Here is a 20,893-nt window from a genome sequence, read left to right on the forward strand (position 1 = left end):
AAGAGGAGACTATATCGTGGGTTTTATTATAAAAGGCAAATTGTTTCTTGCGGTAACAGTACATGTGTCCAAAAATATATAGGTAATGCTAAAAATAGATTGATAGGATTTCTAAATATCATCAATTCCATTTCAAAATATCTGTACAATTTAAAATTTTTCTTATAACATAACACATACCCCAGAGTCTGGCAACCAGTTTAAAAATAGGATTTTAAACAAGTCAACCAACCAAAACTTACTAATAAATAACAACTGTGATTGTGAGGCATTTTGCTGGGTGCTATGGAAAGAGTCAAAAACATGGTCTCTACCCTACTGCAGCTTACAGTCTAAAGGAAGAGGCAGGACATATATATGAATACATTGCTTGTTCAGAGTTGACATTTCAGCAACCTCACCGTTCCAGGACACAAAGAATAGAAAATAATTAAGTGGGATACATGGCAGCCAAAACAGAGTTCACAAATTCCATCCATTAAAGTGCACGTCCTTTCCTCATAGGCAAAACAATTAATAAAAGGGACCACCTTATTAAGAAATCCACTTAGCTTTTACTTAAGTTTAGTAACTGCTAAGTAATCAATACTGAGTATCAATATTTTTTTATATTTAATGTATGGCATGTACAATACAGCATTGGGGGGGGTTGTGTATTTTAGGTAGTTTGGGGTTTTTCACCCTCAAATTTGAAATGGGGAAAATCTATTTGTCTTCAACTATGTTCAACCTAAGTATGCGGAAGCAATCAAAGACGACACCTGGTAGCAAATTACAATATGGTTACCACCTATGGGCAAAAAAATGTATTGTGTTGTGAACACATCAGAAAACATAAAAAAAAGAATGAGGAATTATAATCTTCCAACCTACTAGCTAATGCTCTTTTCACTACAGTTCAATCTTTACCTTACCAAAAAGATTACTGATTTTAAATCTGCCACTGAAACTACTGTCCTCTCTCTACATATTACTACCTCATAAGACTTAACCAACATCTCATCAAGCCTTGAAATAATACTATTTGCATAAAGTATGCCTGGCCCTTTCAAGTAACCTGGAGAGTTTCCTGCATCAAGGTGGCAACTTAAGCCGTTTGATTTCCTTCTTCCAACTGCCCACTGAAACACAAACCAAAAAATACAATAAAGACCTACAAAATGACAAGAAACTAGAAAAAGATTCCATACACATACTGCAACGTGTTTGCTAAGATAGAGTCCAGAGAGAGGAGAGTGAATACAAATGCTAATTCACTGTCAAGCACCACTCTCAAGGAAGAATTTCACTAGGGGACATGCATTTAACTAACATATAATAAGCATCTATTATGCCGTAAGAAAGTAAAGGACATAATTCAGCCTACTCCTTCCCTACATACCTTGGGATTCGAGGAAGTGAGGACTTGAGAGGAAGATCATGTGGTACCCTTTGGGGAGACAGAAAGCTCGGGCTGAGGTACGGGAAGGAAGAGAATGAATCCAGAGTTTTGAGCTAGGTCCAGGGGCCGAGCTGGGAGTTGCTAGCACCAGCTGTTGAGAAAGATATAAAGAGAAAATTATTTCTGAACAAAGATAAATCTTCCTCTATCCATGCCTATCTTCCTCTGTTTAACAGTTCTGTCCTTTATCGACATAAGTAAATTATCTCTAAGCTGTCAGGAAAAAATTACATTAGCTTTTCACCTCCTTTTAACTAAAAAACTGAAAAAAAAAAATTGGTTCATTCTTAAAGAATTCATCTCCGGACACCTGGGTGCTTAAGTTGGGTGAGCATCCGACTCTTGATTTCGGCTCAGGTCACCATCCTGGAGTTGTGGGATCAAGCCCCATGTCGGCTCTGCACTGAGTGTGGAGCCTGCTTAAGATTCCCTCTCTCTCTCAAAAAAAAAAAAAAAAAAGGTGGGGAGGGGAGTAGGCAGAAACATCACTAGCTGAAACAGCTCAACAAAGGGAAAACAACTGAGCACTGAGAAACCCTTCCTCATTCCCCCATTCGGCAATGAAAAATAGTAACTACATGAAAGCCACTACTGCAGAAAAAAGAAGGCTTAGAGGGGAAGAATCAAGTAGTAATTGGCAATTTTAGCAAGACCTGAGATGATATACTAAAAAAAGAAAACTAAGAACATATTGTCATGAAGGAGAGAAAAAAGTAGCAGATAGCAGAGAATAATGATTTTGAAAACAAGAAAAAAATCTTGAGTTTTGGGTTTTTTTTTTTTAAAGACCTGAATTTTCAAAATCAAAAGTTCCTCAAAAGTCAAGCAAGATTAGTGAGAAGAGAATATAAACCTCAATGTTTACAACTTATCCTAGTCAAATTTTTGAGTTTAAAAAGAAAAAATGAAATGCTACAAAAAAAAAGGTAGAGGGAGAATTATCTAAAAAGGTATCTGATTTTTCATCAACAATGCCAACTTTAAGCAGAAATTAATATTAATCAGACATTTTAGTCACAATTCTAAATGTTAGAATATATAGAGTTCTGAGGAAAACTGATTAACCAAAGAATTAATTCTATACCTAGGAAAATGCATGAGGGAAAAGCACAATTTTAGATGTGCAAAATGATTTAGAGAATACGCTATACATGTACTCTTTCTGGAATAAAGTTTCAAGTAAATACTTCAGCAAAATCAAATTTCAATCAGAAAAACAAGGACTAAAAGAAAGGAATAATGTGTTATAGAAGAAATATCTGTCAAGAACAAAATCTACAAAATAGAAATAAAAGTAAATATTTTGTTAATAGTTAAGAAAAGCAAAAAAAAACTAGAGGAGGGGAACATTCACAACATGACAAGTAGGTAAGGAGTCCTTAAAGAAAAATTAATAGGAAACAGGAAACATGACAATAGCAACAACTTCCTAAATGCTGGAAAGCAGAAAAATTAGTAAATGACCCTGCAGACCCAAGAAAACTGAATCCCAGACAGACAGTGGCGAAAGCTAAGAACTAACCTATTTTACACTCTGAATCTTTGAAAGGCTTAGGAACTGGCAGTACAAAGTAACTATGAAATGGGAAGAAGGGAGGAGAAAGCTAAAACAAAGAGAAATTTGGAGAAAGCTGCTTGAGTTCTGGTTTGATGCCAAGATTCCCTTTCTCACTCCAGGCTAGGTAACTGCTATTTCCCCACCACAGCAGCAGTTTATTCTCTGCAAAAAGTAAACACACTCTCTTAAACAGGGGATACCAGACACAGGTGAGAGAGTGGGTACCATATCAAAAGCAAGAGGATTAAATGACCGTATATGGATGAAATATAAACCTCACCCCAGCCTCTTTTGCCCCCTTCTACGTTGACTCCTAGGCCAAAATAAAATAGTGCTACTAAAAATATGGTCCTGCCGATGGTCCATAAAACATCTGTCACTAGTCCATGACGACGTATGTATGGAAACTGGGAGTAAGCATTTAGAAACTACTGTAGCAAACTGAGTTAAATTCATATCTGTTGAATCGAATAATAAACATTTTGACTTGTATTTTGTATGCCTTCGTTTTTAAAATTTCATTTTCTAGTAACAGAGTCACTATGATATACTAATGATACAATCTTTACAAAGAACAGTTTGCTATGTAATATATTCATTTATATTTATTATAAACAATTCATAGTTATGTTACATATAGTTACATACACAATAGTATATATTTTTTAATATACAATATAAATCTATACACAACTGGAAAGCAAGTATAGAACTACTGATTCACTTCTAGAAAGGTATCTTAATGGTAATAATCATGCTCATTGCAGCATCGCTTACAAAATCACAAAATCAAAAATAACAAAATGTCCACCAATAAGTAAATTATGGTATTTTCACAGGGAGCCTGGATGGCTCAGTCAGTTAAGTGTCGAATTCTTCATTTCAGCTCAGGTCATGATATCATGGTTTGTGAGATCAAGCCCCACATCGGGCTCTGCGCTGACAGTGGGGAGCCTGCTTAGGATTCTCTCTCCCTCTCTCTCTGCCCCTCCCCTAGTTGTGTGTGTGCGCGCACTCTCTGTCTCAAAATAAATAAGCTTTTTAAAAAAAAAAAGATTAAAGAAAATAGTAAAATAAATAAATTATAGTATTTTCATTTAATGGAATATTATTCAGTTTTAAAAACAATACTGCATGGGGCGCCTGGGTGGCGCAGTCGGTTAAGCGTCCAACTTCAGCCAGGTCACGATCTCGCCGTCCGTGAGTTCGAGCCCCGCGTCAGGCTCTGGGCTGATGGCTCAGAGCCTGGAGCCTGTTTCTGATTCTGTGTCTCCCTCTCTCTCTCTGCCCCTCCCCCGTTCATGCTCTGTCTCTCTCTGCCCAAAAATAAATAAACGTTGAAAAAAAAAATTAAAAAAAAAAAACAATACTGCAAACCTACATTTATTGATAGGAAGAGATCCAAGATGCATTCAATGAAAAAAAAAAACAAGAAACAAACAGTAGACATATTAGGGTTTAATCTGCTCAAAAATTAATAGGTGTATAGAGAAGAGACATAGACCCATACAGACTCATAGTAAGAAGTCAGGAATACACACATAAAAATGTTTATAGTGATTACTAGTGTATCCTAAGTCACTGTTTCTTAAAATGTTGTCCTTGGATCACTACGGCCTCCACATTGGCATACCTCCTTATCACAGCATAAGCAAACAGCTTACATTTTGATGTGAGGAGAATGACCTCTTTGCGTCTAGACCACAGTTATGAAACTTTATCAAAAAGTGGTACGAAGCCACGAAAATTTTGAAATTCTCAAACAAAGCAAGTGAATTCTGCCATAAACCAACTGAGTTTTTTCTGAACAAACCTGATGCCAGCACAAAATTGTGGGATGTAGACACTAAACGGTGGAAATCAAAACAAAATAGGTATCATTCAACACTACACTCCTCACATCAGTACACAAGTACCCAATCACACCTCTGCAGAAAAGACTGTATAACAGCCATAAACTTGGAGGCAAACATAATGCTCAAAAGAATATAAAATCGTGCTATTAGAGGCCACTCATGGTATATAAATTCATGCTATTGAGAAGCAATTTTTTGCTTATTTAAGAATTTGTGAGCCATGATGTTACCTAAAAAAGTAAAAAAGTTGGCACTACCAGAGTAACAATTACAAATGCAGTTATACATTCATAAGAAGTTTTATGTATTTTACATAGAAAACAAATGGTAATCAACCAATATGCTTCCTGATCTCAATACACTGTTAAAAGAAAGACACTAAAAAAATAATAAAAACTTTTTAAAAAGAAAAAAGATAAAGAAATAGGAAAAACTGTAACGATCTAAATTCAACTATTTCTTTTTATACAGGTATCCCCTGCTTTTTGAAAGTTCACTTTTCAAAAAGTTTGCATTATGCCACTTCACTTACAAGACCTACATTAGTATGTTTTTGCTGACCAAAAGACATGGTTTTACACAAAAGGTAAAGAGCAGAAACAGCTTTCAGCCTTTGTTCGCAGCGAGCTCTTATAGAGGCAGGGCACACCCCAAGCAGTGAGTGGCACCACCAAGCTCCTTCCCCAGGAACTACAAATCAACATGTCAGCATTCAACATGGCCATAGCTTTGAACTGTGTTTGTGAGCATCTGTGCTTTTATCGCAATTATTTCTGCCTCCACCAACAAGATATGCCTCAAGATATCAGAAAAGCCTAAGACTAAGGTTATTTTTTGGCTCTGAGAACACCCAAAACTTTTCCACCTAAAGGAATGGTAATTGTTTCTTCACTTTATACCATTTTCAGCCTACAAAAGGTTTCATAGGACCACTCTTGTTTCAGATAGTGAAGGAAACCTGTATACTATACAATGAAATGAACAGCAAGTATAATGTTGAACTGTTTTTACATTAGTTAAGCATATTTTTCTTTAATAAAGTGCTGGTTTTGACCTGACAAAATTTTATTCAGAATTTTCTGCTATCTTTAATAGTTTTGATGTTGGCATTATGGAGAATATGTAAAATAAAATCGGAATAATTTCCACAATTTCATCTCCTCTGGAATTAGTTCACTAAACATGAAAATTGCCTACTCCTTAAAATTACACGATTGCACCAAAAATACCACATGGGCCTGGTACCTCTTTAGATTTTAGGCCTTCCAACCTTTGCAAGCTCTTCTACAGTTTCTGGGCTCTTCAGGGTTTCCACTGCTTGAGCCACTTTAGGCAATTTATATTTTCCTTGAAAATGATAAATTTCCTACACATTGTCTAAGTATACTCCCATAAACTGCACTTTTAACAATCCATCTTACATAAATAAAAGTACAACATATGTATCGGTATCACTTAAATGTTCATTTGTAGGAAAATGATTAATTATGCAACATCCATCCACACGAAAACATTATAAACAAAAAGATGTACGTACTGAATTGATTTCATTGTGAATTTTTTTGTTTGTTTTTAAAAAAGGAAGTTGCAGATGACGGCATATAACACATTTTTAAATTAGGAGGAAAGATCCCCATTTTCATGTCAGGAGAAAAGATAGTATGAGGGTATGTTTGCATAAGCATAGACAAATCTATAGAAAGATACGTCCTAAACTACTGACAACATATTAATTTCTTTTAGGGAATGACAGCATGGCATAACAGAAGACAAACGTACCCAAACAGCAGGGAGAGAATCATCAGCTTTCGTAAGTACTCCAGAGTGAACCAAGAGGGCAATGTTACTACCACCAAGGCTTTACTGCGGCCTGCATCTATTCTTGCCCTTGAATTCTAGGAAATCTGTATCCTTAAGATAAATTCCTCCTTTTCAGATTACCCTAACTTAAACTAGCTTAAGCTGGTTTTATTACTTGTAACTAAAGACTCTTAAGGCATTAAGTTGATAGATCAATGCTGACTGCATTTAATTCAAAGAAAGGTAGGTTTTGTGATGATCCTTTAAAGAGGAAAGGACTTAAACTTGCAAGAAAGGAGCAAAGGCTATCCAGACCAGAAAAATGGAGTAACACTGAAGAAAGGCATTTTTCTCTCATGGCACTGCAGGATTGAGATCACAGAGAAAATGTATAATAGGGAGGTTAAGTGAGAACAGACTACAGAGGACAGATTTGAACTTGAAATGAAAGGTAACCAGGAGCCATGGCTAGCCCATGAGCAGAGAGAAGTTATAAAGGCACTATTTTAGAAATATTATTAGAATGCTACTAGAAAGCAAGATATATTGGAGACAGTAAAAATAGAAGTTGGAAAATCAGAGAACTAAGTGACAATCCACATAAAGAGTAAGGAACCACAGAACTGGCAGTGTTCGCATATTAAGAAACACACAGAAAAATTTTAAAAAAATGATTCCCAAAGTAAAACACCAAGGATAAAGAACATTTGAATAGAATAAATCAAAAAGCGTCATTCTTAGAGTTTCGTTTGCTGTCTACAACAGACTAAAAAGCAAAGACATTTTACAGTCTTTAGCTTTATTGAAATGGTATAAAAAGGAAGAATCTATATGCTCTTTATTACATTCCAGTTGCTTAAACAGTAAACAAAGAACTAAAAAATTCTGATTTTAGCTTTGCCCCATTTGTAACTTAGCATGTAGCTCTGTAACCTAACTTGTCACATTACACAGATAGAAAGACTAATATAATTAGTCATTATTTTGTATAACAATTTCATTCCTTGAATCACCAAATTTTTTCTACAGAGATAACTGAATTCAAAACAGTCATATGAATATATAACTAGAGGTAAAACAAAAGCAGCATGCATCAGTAGAGCTTACTGAAAAAATGTAAAGTTCTGTCTAAAAGGGATCTAGAAGAAAACACAAAAAACCCTAAAACATATTTTCAAAGCAGAACCATATAACGCCTTCAAAACAATAATCTTTTCATGACTTGAAACATAGACTCTGGGCTTAGTTTTTTTTATAGCTGTTTTTTAAGTTTTTAAAAAGTTCACCTACAGGGCTAATAATACCTATCATATTTTATTTATTTTTATTTTTATTTTTTTAACGTTTATTTATTTTTGAGACAGAGAGAGAGCATGAACGGGGGGAGGGTCAGAGAGAGAGGGAGACACAGAATCTGAAACAGGCTCCAGGTTCTGAGTGGTCAGCACAGAGCCTGACGCGGGGTTTTGAACTCACGGACCGCGAGATCATGACCTGAGCCGAAGTTGGACGCTTAACCGACTGAGCCACCCAGGCGCCCCTAATACCTATCATATTTTAAACAAGTGAAAGAATAAATTTTGTAGAATATATATATATACATACACATATATAATACATATATATGTGTATGTGTATCTATTTTGTATATATATGTATATATGTATATATACACATACATATTGTATACATATACACACATAATAAAAGCCAGCTCCCTCCAAATCTTTGTGGCCTAATAAACAACTTAAACAGAAAAGAAAAATAAAGAGTTAAATATGCAGATGTAAGGAAGTACAGATTCAGAAATGTTCAAAATGCGAGAATACATGTGAGCCATGTACCACTCAGGTAGGCTAGTGACACTGATACAATTATGAAGGAGTACAAAATGGAAAAATTAAAATACAGAAGCAGTTCAGGTTCATCTTTTTTTTTTTAAAGCTTATTTATTTATTTTGAGAGAGAGAGACAGAGAGCTGTCATGCTCTCTGTGCATGAGCAGGGGAGGGGCAGAGCATGAGCAGGGGAGGGGCAGAGAGTGGGGGGAGAAAGAATCCCAAGCAGGCTCTGTACTGTCCGCGCAGAGTCCTACACCGGGCTCGATTCCACAAACCTCGAGTTTATGACCTGAGCGGAAATCAAGAGTGGACACTTAACCGACTGAGCCACCAAACACCCCTTAATCTTATTTCTTATTACTGAGATGATGACTGCTCATTATCCATAAGGTACAGTGCCCAATATCTAAGATGCTATCCACTACCTACACATACACTTTTATTTATCTTTGTTCATCCTGCTTCCTCTCACCAGGCTTGTCATCCCCTTCTATCTTCATTCCATACTAGTCAAACTTCCTGTCTAATTCTACCTCCTATAGGCACACGAAACCTTCTGCAATACACATTAATCTCTCCCTTCTCTGCATATCCATTTAAAGTACAGCCATTGTTCACCACTTCATTACACTGCTTTATAGTTATATCATTTCATTTTTTAAGTTTTACCTCCCTTAAAGAGAAGTTCTATTTTATATTTTTCATTTATGCCTCACGAAAGTCAAGATGATTGGTACACAGGGTCCTAACACACTCCCGACTCATTCTTTTATTTGCAACCCAAATATCTGACTTCCTGTGATTTCAGATTAAATGACTTTATAGCAAATAGCAAACATTACAGATCACGTAAACTTTTTTTGCTGCAATGGAATTTGATTTAAACACACACACACAAGCTCACGCGCACGTGCACGTTCTCTCTCACATGGTCAGAAATCACATTTTCAATATGTAGGAATTGGGAGAAAAATCAAAGTAATCTATCCAAAGTGAAATAAAGACCACCAAATTTAGTATGGGAAGGAGAAAGGTTATTTCATCTCTCGTGCCTTTCTTCTTTGTCATTTTGTTGTGGCAGTAACTCAGAGTAGGCAGAGTTTACTTAAGATTTTGGAACACATGGTGGGGGGGGAATCAAGATTTATGGCTATTCGATTGGGAGAACATGTATCAACATGTAATCCATTTCCCCTCTGCTTCTCAAAACAATATAAACTATTTCATTTTTCTCTGGCTCTATAAAGCACCTGCCTCAAGGACAGAAACAAACTCCACTTCCCAGGCTGCCCCACCATAGTAACATGGCACCGCAATCCATCCAGTTACTCATCCCAGAAGTGAAGGAATCATTCTGCGCCTTCTTTCTCTTACTCCCACACTAATCCATAAGCAAGTCCTGTCAATTCTATCTCCAAAATACATCTTGAATTCTCTCCACCTCCACCACCATCTTCTCAGTCCACTGCCATCTATAACTTGGATTAAAATAACCTAACTGGCATTCATGCTTCTCTCTTGCCCACCACCTTCCTGTGAATCCATTCTCCACACAGGAGCAAACGTGATCTTAATATAAAATAGATCACAACGCTCCCTGCTTTAAAATCTACAGTGGCTTCCCAAAGCACTTAAAACAAAATTTAATCTCTGCCAAGACTTACAAGGAGCAGTGACATCTGGTCCTGGACCTCTCTCCTAAACTTCACCTCATACCAATTTCCTCATCTGTAAATGCACTCCAGCAAGCTACCACAGATAGCCTCTCAGTTCCTCAAATACTCCTTTCCTATCTCAGACCTTTGCACCTGCTGTTCCCTGCTTGAATTGAATTGGTCTTTCTCCTAGTTTTCAAATGCCTAGATCTTTCTCATCTTTTAGGTCTCAGCTCAGATGTCATTACCTCAGAAGGGTCTCCCCAACATATAAAGCGTTGCTTCTCAACCAGAAAAATATTATTCTCTAAGCTCCTTGTATTTCTTTTTTATAACACTTTTTTTTCCTCTGGCAATATTTTATATATTTGACAATTTATTTTCTATCTGTCGTTACCACTGAAATAAAAACTGCATAAGTATAAGGAACACATCTGTCATGTTTTTTGCTATACCACCAGCATCTGACATAGTGTTGGGCATGTAGCTAGCACCAAATCTGTGCCAGTCTTTGTTCTAAGTATTGAGAATACAGCAATGAATAAAACAGACAAAAACCCCTCCCCTCACGGACATAACACTCTACTAGCTATTTAGATAATAAACAAGATAAGTAAATTCCTATTACATATGACATGTGTAACATATTCAAAGGTGATAAATACCTATGGTGAAAAATAGGCAGAATTCAGAGTTGCAATTTTAAATATGAAGTCAGGTAGCCCTCATTTGAAAAAGTCTTATTTAAGCCAAGATCTTAAAACGTTGAGGCAGAAAGCATTCCAAGAAAAGAAATAATGAGTGCTAACACCCTGAGTATGGAGCGTCCCTAGCATGTTCAGAGAAGAGCAAGGTCGGTAGGCCTAGAACAAGAAAACAGCACAGGGAAGAAAGCAGTAGGAGATGACGTCAAAGAAGTAATGAGGGAACTGACACAAGGCCTGAGGGATACTACAAGGACTTTGGTTTTACTATAAACAAGATGAAAAGCTACTGGAACATTTGGGGTAAAGAAGTAACATAAGCTGAATTATTTTTTAGAGATCACTTTGGCTACAATGTTAAGAACAAAGTATTTGGGAAGGAAGTAAGAGTAAAAGCAAGAAGACCACTTTGGAGATAATTACACTACAACATCCAGGTCAGAGATGACGGTGGCTTGGTGGAGAGAATGTGATACGGTTAGGCCGTGGATATGCTGTGAAGATAGAGCCAAAGGATATGCTGACAGACTCTGTTTGGTCTGTGAGAAAGAGACATGTCAAGGATAACTCCCAAAGTTCCAACTTCAGCAAATGAAGAAATGAACTGCTATTTATTAATACAGAAAAGACAGAGTGGGAACAATAAGTATAAAATATATATCAAGAGTTCAGTTTTAGTGGAATTTCAGGTATCTAGCTGACAGCCAAGTGGAAATGTGGATGTGTAGCTGAATACAGAATATGGAGGTCTGGATGTAAGATAAAATTTTGGGAATCACTGGTGTGTGTATGTATTCATGTATATAGAATTGAATGAAATCACCAAGGGGTAAGTACACAAAGAGAGAAGTCCAAGGCCTGAGCCTCAAGATGCTACAACATTTACAGGAAAAAGAGGAGAAAGAACCAGCTGGTAAGGATGAAAGGAATGACCAATGAGGTAAGTAAAGAGAGTGGTGTCCTGAAAGCAGTGAACAATGTGTTTCCAGGATCAGGTATTGATCAACTCTCTCAAGTAAGATGAGGACTGAGAATTGACCACTGGACTTAATGTCAAGACCATTGGTGACACTGATTAGAATGGTTTCAGTGGGGTTATATAGAAGGGATGACTAGCATGGATTTAGGAGAAAATGGGAGGAAAAAAAGGGAGATATAGATGCAGTACAGATAACTTTTTTTTTTAATGTTTATTTATTTTGACAGAGAGAGAGCGTGCTCAATCAGGGGAGGGGCAGAAAGGGAGGGAGAATCCCCAGCAGGCTCCACATCACCAGCAGAGACATGTTAACAATAATTCATGGGTTTAATCTCACAAACTGTGAAATTATGACTCGAGCTGAAATCAAGTCAGACGCCCAAACAGCTGAGCCCCCCAGGTGCCCCGTTTTAAGGAGTTTTACTATAAAAGGGAGACAACCCTTTTAAGGAGTTTTACTATAAAAGGCCAAAAGACAAAGGAATTGAAATGGAGTTATTTTTTGTTTGTTTTTTTAAACTGGGAGAAATTACAGTATGATTACGTGCTTATGAAAATGATATAACAGAAAGATAAGAAGTGATGATGAAGGAAAAAAAAGTGAACAAGTAGGAGAGGTAAACTTAGAAAATAATAAAGATAACTGATCCATAGTTACTAGAGAGGAAGATAGTGGGAAGATGCGATTATGAGAAGCTGTGGCATAAAATGTCTCATTAAATCTATGACAGGTGGTCCACACCAACACCCTGTGCACCAAATGTGGCCTGCTGCTTTTTGTAAATTAAGTTTCATTAGAACATAGCTACACTTGTTCATTTACATATGGTCTATGGCTGCTATCGTGTTCCAACAGCAGCTGATAGGTGTAGAGATCATACTGCCAACGAAGCCTAAAATATATACTACCTGGCTATTTACGGCAAAAGTCTGCCAACCCTGGTATACAGGAATGTTCCAAATGTTAATTCTCTTGAGTTGAATATCAGCTAACTGGTTACTGAAAAAAGGTGAAGTTAACAACAGCATTTAATGAAAGAATGACACATTAACCTATACGTCATTCCTAGTATCTGGAGCTCAAAACAATTGTTATGTGAGCAATCAAACATTAATTTAATTCCTTATCTCTTTCAGAATGCTTTTACATCTATTGCAACGTTAGTTTTGAACTGGCTGTTTCTCTAGAGGAAGGGTATGGTTATGCCACTGTTACTATGGGATCTCTCAAAAAGGGGCAGGTAAGAAAAAAGAAACCAATTTTATATATATGTGTATAATATGTATAAAACAGAACAACACCGCAAATTAATGATTGTTTTTAAAAAATTTCCAAGGCAGGGGTGCCTGCATTGCTCAGTCGGTTAAACTTCCAACTTTGGCTCAGGTCATGATCTCACGGTTTGTGGGTTTGAGCCCCGCATAGGGCTCTGTGCTGACAGCTCAGAGCCCGGAGCCTGCTTCAGATTCTGTCTCTCCCTCTCTCTCTGCCCCTCCCACGCTCACTCTTTCTATCTCAAAAATGAATGTTAAAAAAAATCTTTTTAAATAAAAATAAAAAATTTCCAAGGCAGAAAATATAACAAGTTGTTTTCCACAACAAGTAAATTTCCATCACTTGATTACACTTATTTTGCACCTTAGCATCACAAAAATGGCATCAAAGAAATATAAACATTTTATTCAAAGCAATCTCCACCTTAACAGAAAATAAAATTTGTTTGGCTTTCCAAATGCCTCATACGTGGATTTACCTAAAATAGTCAACCTTATTATCACTACCTCTCATTTCCCCAAAATACAAACCGTTACAGTCAAACCAATCTCCTCCCTATCTTGGATCAGTCCTTAGTCATTTTCAACTCCATCCTTTCCTCAATTATTCTGTGCCTATCAAAATGACTCATAAGTTAAAACCTATTTGCGCTCATACCTCCTTGAAGAAACCTTCTAGCCCTCACTAATTTCCTTTCTATCAGAACTCAGATTTAATATCCAGACTACATGAATGTATATGCATTTACCTGTTGTTTGTGTCATTTCATACACATTAATCTGGATTCCTTAACTAAACTGTAAACACTTTGAAGGCAAACAATTCCTTTTATTCTTTCATATTACTAAAATGCTGAGCACAGCACTGATTATTCTCATCACACTCTTGTTGACCTGTGTAACCTAAGTATATAAAAATGTGCTACATTAAAGGAAGTCCATCATCCTCAGCAAGTAGGTACAATCCTTGACTATCCAGGCAGCTGCACATACTTGTACATAGTAGACACTCAACAAATGTTTGTAGGTTGAATGAAGGACTAAATGTATACATGAATGATGAATGAATAATGGGCATTCTTCATAAGGTGGAAGAAAAGGGCAAATTGTAGATGGACATGGTCAACTTGAAGCTATAGACCTTAAATTCATAAGGGCCAAACATTCATCAGAACATTTTCTGCTGCAATCCAATTCAAACTAATTTATATATAAAATTTTGGCTCATGGGACTGGAAAGGACACCACGGTAGCTGACAGAATCAAAAGAAAACCATAGATATCTCATACCACAGTCCCTGGAACTGAAATTGGCATGCTACCTCAACCTATCTCCCATTTATTTATGGTTTCACTTTCTCCTACTACAGATAGCGTTCTTATACATGTGGGAAAGAATGCACTAACACCCTACTACTAACACCCAGATTAATAAGAGTTAATCTGAATTAATTAATAAGAATCCTACTAACACCCAGATTAATAACTTCAGAAAAAAGGGAGCATCTTTCTCCTAGCATTCATACATCAATGTCACAGGATTCTAATTGGCTCTGCTGGATCAATACGCAATCACTGTTGCAATAGGGATGACTAGGTTTGGGTTATAAGAGTATACGACTGACAGGCAGCCTATCAACCACACATGATAGGCGAAGAGATGATTCCCCAAATGAAGAGGTACGGAGTTGAGCAAATTAGCATACAGCTGACCCTAGAACAGCACAGCTTTGAACTGCACAGGTCCACTTATGCACAGATTTTTTTCAATACAGTACTACAAATATATATTTCTCTTCCTTATGATTTTCTTAATAACACTCTCTGTTCTCTAGCCTACTTTATCCTCATTTATTTTAAGAACACAGCCTCTAACACATATACACAGTATGTGTTATTCAACTGTTCATGCTATCAGTAAGGCTTCCAATCAACAGAAGGCTTATAGCAGTTAAATTTTAGGGGAGTCAAAAGAATACACACAGATTTCCAACTGCATGGAATTGGAAATCTACCTACCCCCACATTGTTCAAGGTCAACAAAAACATATATATGCCTAATTTTTTTCTACCAGCTATAACCTCTAACAACCCAATTTTAATTAGGAATTGGTGACGATTTTACCACATTTTGCACTTACTAGACTTTCCACAAAGCCAATATTTGTTTTTGGCTATTACCACTTCTTAAAATAAGACCCATGTGAGACCTACTTAATTATCCTAAGCTTCAAGTCATGCAACTTAATTCTGATACCTATTTCATGCAGTCATACCGATCACGATTTTAAAATTTAGTCAGGGACACATGGATGGCTCAGTCAGTTAAACGCCTGACTCTTGGTTTTGGCTCAGGTCATGATCTCATGGTTCATGGGTTCGAGTCCCATATCAGGCTCCTTGCGAAGGTGCAGAGTCTGCTTGGGATTCTCTCTCTCCCCCTCTCTGTCTGCCCCCTTCCCTGTTTGCTCTCTCTCTCTCTCTCTCTCTCTCTCTCTCTCTCACGTGTTCTCTCAAAATAAGTAAGTAAACTTAAAAAAATAAAAAGTAAATTTAAAATTTAGTCAGACTCTGCTCACAATTTTTCAAGATGGAATAATCCAAATCATTTTGGTAAGTCATCATACAGCAGCCTCTTGTTTACTTCATTACATTTGAAGTTCTCACTCTTCATTGTGTAACTTCTTCTGAGAATTTTGGATCAAACACAGTAAAGAAAATTTTTAGCACTCAGCATTTACTTTATTCAGAAAACAACACAGTACCCATGCAAACCTAATTCAGTTAGAGGTCAAACAATTGTTATGTAGGAAGAAATTACACATATAAATGAACATAAATAATAACCTGGTATCTAAGCTTTGTTGCTTTGTACTCACTGTAGTTGTTAGATATTAACTTCTAATAAAATAAAACATTCCTGCCTTTGTGAAAAATGACCCTGAAAAGAAAACCATCTGCTAGTAAAACTCATGGCAAAACATGGTTATGATTAGTAAAGTAATAATTTCAGTTGGTATAGTCCTCTTCCACTTTTTTAGTAGTTATATACATAATCTTATTTTTTTTAATGTTTATTTATTTTCGAAAGAGGGAGAGAGAGAGAGACAGAGTGAGCTGGGGAAGGGCAGAGAGAGATCTGAAGCAGGCTCCAGGCTCTGAGCTGTCTGCACAGAGCCTGACATGGGGCTCAAACTCGTGAACCGTGAGATCATGACCTGAGCTGAAGTCGGGCACTCTACCAACTAAACCACCCGGGTGTCCCGTACATAATCTTATTTCTAATTTAGAGTTATATTTCTGGGTATACTTATTGCATTTGGTGAGGGGAATTATAATACTGTGGTATCTCAGTACCTACCCAAAACAAACAGCAAGAAAAACTGTGCTTCCACGGTAGATAAACTGTATTTTTGTACAAGAGTACAATATTTTCCACTGAGTTTGCAAAGCTTTCCTTACAATACCATGGATTCGATGGCAGATTTTCCCCCTTCTTTTTGTTCACACCAGGATGTTCAGATGATTGCCTTCAGGAAACAAGTCATAACTCCACAGTGATTCCCAAATATCTTTCCTGATTCATAATGTAGATGCCGTTAATCATGATATAAATATCGGGGGTTTTTTTTAGGAGCATTACTTCACACTTACCAGAGCAAAACACAAACACTCTTCTGGTCATTTATACAACTTCAAAACATCTTCCTACCATATATGTCTCCATCGTTCATTACCCAGAAGCCCTTAATGTTGTCTTTATGTTTAGAAAAATACAGCTTAAATTATCTTTAGATTTCTAATGAAATGTTAAATAACAAACTAGGAAACCAAAACTACCTTTTCTGCCAACATTAAAAGGAAATCTGTATTTTTTATTTAAGCCAAACATAAAACTATAACTTATGAAAACTCGTAACTCTTATTTTTTTGTCCCATATCAAAACATATTAACTTACTGCTTAATAGACTACTACTATAATACTTCAATCTTTACCATACCTCCTTCTTCAAGGAACAAAAGGCACGCAATTTAATGCTTGGACAAAGCCACAATCAGGAACAGTGGTCAAAAGAAGAGACGATATCTGGAAATGAAGACCAAGAGTTTAAAACTGACTGCATAAACTGTTAGTAAAATGTTTTTTATACTCGTGATTCAATTATGCTTCATATTCAACTTATGTGTTTAAATTTGAAAGGAACAAAAAAACCTCTCTGCCCTTAGGCAAATAACCCATCATTGCTACTCCATGATAACATCATAAATTTATAAAAATCAGAAAACTCAAAGCTTAGAAGGGAGCTCAGACCCCATCCAATTCATTTATTACAAGATCAGGAAAATGAATCTTGCCCAATATCACAATCTTAGAACAATCCAGATCTGATTCCACCCCAGATATCCTACTACCAAAATACTACCTCTTAATACTCATTGTGCTAGTATCCCATGTATATTGCTGACCATGTAAAGTCAATACCCCATGTAGAACTGAAACATTCATAGCCTCTACACACCTGGGATCAGATAATTAATAAAAACTTCAACTTTATTACAATTCTTTTCTTCTGCTTATATAGTGCTTTATCACAAAACTTTTTAGTAGAGTACCCAAAGGAACTGAGCAAAAAAACCCTCAAGTCTTTTATCATCAAAAAAAAAGTTGTATTAAGTGATCTAAAGCAAACATTGCTTCAGTAAGAACAATTCCAAACAGAAAAGTAAAGAATAAAAGTACATTAAATGACATGTTTAAAGTATGTTTTAAAGTCAAATTGTGTATTTATGCTAAAATATATCCTCTGGAATGCTTCAAGATATAAAAACTTGGGACCGCAACATACTATTACCAGAGAATAGGATAGGATTTTAAGAGTGATGAGAAAAAAATCTCAACCATTTAAAAGCTCATACATTATCAATGCACATAGTAGGTATTCATCATGGTTGTTGATCCTTTTACCCTTCCAAAAACCATATCTAAAACGTTTTGAATTGGTATTTATACTTACTTTCACTGCAAAAAATAAAGAAAAATTTGGATGTGCAATATAGGTTAGATACTTATATTTTATCCCTCCCTTCCCTTTTGTTAACAATTTTCTAAACCTGGGGATCATCTTATTTATGAGGATTTTAACAAAAATAACGGGGTCTACTACGCTTACCATACTCATGAAATGCTAACGCCTGAAAAACGTTAATACAATGCAATGCCTTTCTTCATGAATATCAGAAACATATAGTTTTGCTGAAAGATAATCCATTTCTACGGATTTGCAGTTAAAAGAGGTCAGGGTATTCCACTGCATCGATTTAAGTGGTTTCTATCTGTTCAACCTGAGGATACTAATTTTAGAGTACACTCAAATCCGATCCCTTGCTGCATAAAAAAGAAAAAAGAAAAAAAAAAAAACAAACAGTAAACTAGGCCTAACACACAGACGCTCTAGTTAATGAAATTCCTACCCTGATGTACAGTTTGGCGTCTTGTTTCACCATTGCTACAGCCACACAAAGTTCAAGCATTCTTACGAATTCCTTAAATATTGACTTATTTTATTTTTCTGGTGTTTTTTTAGACTTTTGATATCCAAACATACTAAACGAATGTTTTCACTAAAATAGATCACAAACACTAAACGCCCCAAATTTAAACCTAAAAAGAAAACTGAGCCTAAACTTTTGTATTCTGAACCTTAAAGCTACCACATCTGTTTTGTTGCTCTTCCTAAGTTACAACATTTTACCTCATATACATTCACCCTACATATATTCCATTACCATATCCATCTAGGAAGAGACTGTCTACTTGACAATGAGGACCCCATGTTAAGAATAGACTCAAAATGGACCCTACAAGTGAGAAAGCCAGTTACAAAGAAATCCATCTGCCACTGGGTGTGGTTGGGGTCTGCAAGGAAGGGCGCCTGTGGCCAACTCTGGAGGAGAGAGCGCGCGCCAGAGAGCTGTGCGTATCTGCAAGAAAAGACCTCCAATGACCACAAACTGGACCCACAATGGGGACGCCGTCGAGTCGGGCTGCCGTGGGCCTGCGAATCTACAGCTCGAGGGGTGCGGCCGCAGGACTGCCCATGCTGTCTCCACCAGCCCCGGAACGCGCCGAGTGGGTGCTTCGAGCGCCGCGCGCCCCGCTCCGTCCCAAACACCGCGCCCGATCCGCCCCTTCCTCCGGGGTTCGGCTCCCCTCGGGCGCGCGGAGGCACACTGTCGCCGCGCTCCCGCTCCAGCTCCTAAGCTGTGGGAGAGTGTGGAGTTCAAAGAGCCCGAACGTAGTGCAAACCCAGCTAAGAAACAGAAGGCTAGCTCTAGCAGCCTGCAGGAGCGCCGGGTAAAAGAGCCCACTTCTCTAGAAAAACTTTGCGGCAAGTTAGGCGGAAGCGCTGAATAGCCGGGACTATTTAGCAGGCGCTTCCTATCACGAGAGGCGAATCCCTGAGCCGGTTCAGGGGACCCTGACACCCCCACAAACTCGTACTTTGCCCTCTGGCTGGCCATCTAGAAGTCCCGGCATCCTAACAAGTCTGAGCGGCCCCGTTCATAGGGAATACCTGTCGTGGTCCCCATTGCCTGCGAGTCCCCGATGGCGGCCATTACGCTTCCATCCGGGTATTGCCGAAAAGCCGATCGCGGCGCTACCGGTAGCGCACGCTGCGGCGGAGGGATCCGCCGGGCAGTACCTGAAGCGAGCGGAAAAGGACGGAGGCCGGCAGGGTTCGCGCCTTAGCCTGGCGAGACTAGGCCATTGAGCTGGACTTGCCGCTGACCTCTCAAATTAGCGCGCTTCCCCGATGCCTGCCACGCCAGTGACTCACCCTCCCCCTGTGTTCTCCAGCAGCTGCAGAGATCCTACTGCCCATGTTGGGGTAGACAAACCTCTACTCTATGCTCTTCAGAGTAGACACCAGAAGCAGGAACTGTGGTCTTGGCAAGCCCTTACTAACTGGGAATGGTCTCAACCCTGAGATTTTAATCATTTCCGGCTTTGCAAATGGCGTCTCCTCCTCGTTGCTTTTGACTCCCAGGTTTTAGCAGCCATTGCAGCCCACGTCAATGAAGGAAGCTGCCCAAGACCCTCAGGAAGACATACTGAACTCCAAACGTGCACATATATAATAATTGATCTGAAAACTGTCGTTACAACAAGGGAGATTTCATTCCCATCAAAGGAATCCTTCCACAACATCACACAACTGAGCTGGACAAAGAGGCCAATTAATATTATGATTGGGTTTTTCCCAAAGGCCGGAATGGCTCCCCTTGTCTCTTGTAGAGCATTTCTGAAAGCCGACCTATTAATTTCACTTTTTACATATTATAAACTTACATATATATACCTTCATATATATATATATATATATACATATATATAATGTATACATATATATATAAATATATATAGCAAACACTGTAAAAAAAATCTGATTGGGGCAGAGGTGTACATCAACATATTAATATTAAAAGTGAAACTGCAATCGAGTTGTCTTCGTTGAAAAAAAAATTTAATGTTTATCATAAACATTTTTTATTGTCTTAGAGTATGCTTTGAAAATGTCAACCTGTAGCCAGACACAAGATTTTCTGCATCCTTTAATAAAAAGCACACTGAGGAATCCTCCTTGTCCTTAAGGAAATTTCTTATCACTGGGTCTATTGGTCTGCACGATGCCTCCTGGAAAACGCAAATGAGCAGTAATCCACCTTAGATGTACTTATGTATCTTGTACTCATATGCCTGTATAAAATACACAAGGAGAAA

At 37.5% G+C, this 20,893-nt stretch overlaps 1 protein-coding gene across 4 annotated transcripts in view; it reads right to left on the bottom strand.

Moving 5' to 3' along the window:
• The window catches only part of ZNF518A (zinc finger protein 518A), a 28,558-nt gene extending 8,790 nt beyond the window's left edge, over positions 1-19,768 (bottom strand). Inside the window, exons 1-3 of one of the 4 annotated variants that reach the window (XM_030334393.1) lie at positions 19,686-19,768; positions 17,112-17,197; positions 1,382-1,532 (exon numbers count right to left, since the gene is read on the bottom strand). The gene's annotated coding sequence lies outside the window, so the exon portion shown is untranslated. The other 3 variants (XM_030334394.1, XM_030334396.2, XM_030334395.1) reach the window with 3 other exon arrangements.
• Between the last annotated feature and the right edge of the window lie 1,125 nt (positions 19,769-20,893).

This window comes from Lynx canadensis, chromosome D2 (assembly GCF_007474595.2).
Source record: "Lynx canadensis isolate LIC74 chromosome D2, mLynCan4.pri.v2, whole genome shotgun sequence".
In the NCBI taxonomy this organism is placed as follows: Eukaryota; Metazoa; Chordata; class Mammalia; order Carnivora; family Felidae; genus Lynx; species Lynx canadensis.